Below are 3,316 nucleotides of genomic sequence, written 5' to 3' on the forward strand. Positions count from 1 at the left end.
CATCATATGACCCCTTTAAGTGTAATTTAATTATGCTTTTATATATTTTGGTAACAAATAATACAAAATATTTAAAACAAATGATGTTGTTTGAAGAGGTATAATAAAGATAAATGTAAATATATATATATAAATAAATAAAAACTTCCGCATTGACCGAACCAAAGAGGTTTGTGTGCAATCTCCGCCTTCTTTTCCTTATATGGTGATGTTGCGTTCACTGCCGCTTTTATGTAAACAAAAGGCGTCAGATTAAAATGCAGGGTTTTCATTATTTTAAGCCAATTACCACTTAAATTTCGGTTTGTTTTTCAGACAAAGCTATCGAATATCTTTAGGAGACTTATACAGCACTCAAATAGTATGTATTACTTTTATGGCACTCTGCATGGTGCTTGACAGTTGTAATCACCATTTTCTTAGCCATCATTCGTCTTTCCCAGATAAAGGAGGTGTGGGTGAGTGACCGGATTTTCATTTTGAACCAACTGCTGCTGTGGAAAATGCTCTTGCAAAAGATTGTCAACTTTTTCTATATTACTTTATTTTGAGATATTGAATTTTAAAAATAGAAAACACAATAAGGGAGGCCTACTTACAAAGGTTATTATTTATTATTCACTATTTTTCATTCTTGTTTTAACACTGTTTCGTTATTCATCAGAGAAACATTTAAGCTTAAAGAAAATGTGGACAATATTTCTACATTTCAGCATAACTGATATTGTTGCACCCATACTAAATTTCTCAGCCTACCGTTAGGCAATTATTCAGAATGATATCTGCCGATACCAATAGTTTGGGTTTTCTTAAGGGAAAAAAAAAATCTCTTCCAACTAATGTTGTAAACTTCACAGGTAACCCTCTCATTTGTTACATAATATTAGAGGTTAAAATGAACAACAAAACTATTATATTCAATGCTATTTATTTTCTGATATAATAATACAACTCAACTGCACATAAGGATGCTTTTCATAAAAACTTATCAAGACAGATTTATTCAAACCACTGAACTAGTTAATACATTCTCTATTATAGATCAGTGATTCAAACATACATTCATAATTAACAGTAAATAAGCTCCCTATAGTGTTTTTATAGCTAACTAATGAACTGTGAACACTGGATAACTTACCTGAGGTAAATGCAAAGTTTATATCGATCACAAGCTGTTTTATTTGATCTGGCAACCCGGTGGTTAATGTGTTATTGCTTTAACTTGGACACCCTTAAATTCAACACAAGAAACATTTACTTCATGCAAGTTGCTGTCTGACACGTTTTTTAGTGCTGATCATAGGCTGTTTTTAAACAGTCATGCAGATAATTGTTCTATTGGCCGATACCGATTATTGGCCGATACATCGGTGCATCCCTAAATTGTATTCGGTGTATCTAGTGTTCTTATGCTGGGTTTGACTTTGGTTTCAGTAGGTTGGAATTCTTGTTGATTGCTGCCCATCTTGATTTGGAAATGACTAACTTCACCTTAAAGGTATAGTTCAACCAACAATGAACATCAAACGTATATGACTTTCTTTCATCTGCAAAACAAAAAGGAAAATATTCTGAAGAACACTGGGGTCCAAACAACACTGGACACTGAGACATTTTTCTAAATATTCTCATGAACATCAGTGAATGATAGCAGAATTTCTCTTTTCGCTGAAGTAAGATACTTACATCTACTACATGATTTGCTTCAAGACCCTTCTGATCCAGTTCTTGTGAGTCACAGCTCTCTAATTATAGTGCATTTCATCAGGCCGTGTACAAAGCAGCGTTTTTTAAAGTGAAGGGATCAGACTGCCCTCTTGTGTTCTGTACTACACTGTTGCCTTTTGATGGAAAATGGTAGGGGATTTGTGTTCTCTAGGGTAAATATTTTGCTGTGAAAATTAGTGTAGGGTGGTGAGTAGTAATCTGTCCTGAAAACTGATATTACTCATGTTTTGTATTATTAAGGCAGAAGAATGGACATTCTTAAAGTGGAAGACACTGTTTATGTACTTAATGAAATCTATCCTTTGGTCTTGGCAAAAAAAAAAAAAAAGCTTTTCTCAGTTGTGCATTTTTTCCATGAAGAGCCCTTACAATAAACCCTAATACACAGACTCCACAAATACTCCGCATATGGTTTTGATTTCAGCACTCAACAGAAAAATGAGAGACTTGTTGTTAAACACTGACCTCAACGCAGTCATCCATCAAGATTTTTATTTGTGCTAATACGATTTATTGTCTACACTGAGGTTTGGCTGAGCCTCACGCTTGCACAGACCTGCTTTTTTCTGTTCTACTATGAACTGACTGTGGTCGTTGTGGCTTCATTCAGTTTCTTGGCTTGGCTGTTCATGTTGTAGCTATAGTTTATCAACGCTCATGACACTGAGGAGCTTTTTGGCACTGCGTTTAAGTTATATTCCACTGAAGACTGAAGATTTTGCACAGGAAAGAAACATAATACCCCATTAACTTTGAAGGAACCCTGCCTCTCCCCAAATACAACCTAACCCCCCACCATCCACCTCAATTTGTTCACTTGAGACCCACTTCCCTCCCTAGCTATTATTGTGTCTCATATTTAATAGAGGAGCGAACCACAACATTGGTTTCATGTTTAGTTCTTTGTGGTCTGATCTGTCTAAGCTGTTCTCAGTAATTATGGTGAATACTTTTCAATGTGCCTGCATGGAAATTTTCCTTTAATCAGATTTCCAAAGCACTAACCAGAACCAGATGCCCACTTGGTTTGTCTCGTATTACTGTGTGCTTAGAGATCACAGTGTGGTGACCGCTTTTAACAGTCCGCTAACATATACTGATTGCTGATGGCCCCACCTCTTCCCCTGAGGGGGCGTGACCTCTGTAAGTAATGCTGGTTTTACTTTTGTTCCCGCACTGGTCAGATCCATTTGAAAAACAAGAAGTGTTCAATCTTTGCCAATTTAATGGTGTTTACCTTACCTTATTAGCATTGTTGGTCTTGATGTAGTATACCATTTTTTTTTCTTTATATATAGCTACCTCTAATATTAAAGGTGAAGAATTCAGATTTGCTCAGGTTTGGTACTGGCTTCACCTCTTTTTCCTTGCTCTTTTTTGTAGGTGTTTGACTGGCACTTTCCCTGCACTTCATCCTGCCTACATCTGTTGCAGAATGCTAAAAACTCATTAATGTAAGGCCAAAAAAATATATATATTTTATATATATATATATAATATTCGCAACAGTTCGTTCTGCTGCTCAAATCTGATTGGTTGAGAACCGTGAGATATTGTACTGGTATCGCTACAGGAACGCCCTTTCACA

This window comes from Sinocyclocheilus rhinocerous, unplaced genomic scaffold (assembly GCF_001515625.1).
Source record: "Sinocyclocheilus rhinocerous isolate Xijiao unplaced genomic scaffold, SAMN03320098_v1.1 scaffold2670, whole genome shotgun sequence".
In the NCBI taxonomy this organism is placed as follows: domain Eukaryota; kingdom Metazoa; phylum Chordata; class Actinopteri; order Cypriniformes; family Cyprinidae; genus Sinocyclocheilus; species Sinocyclocheilus rhinocerous.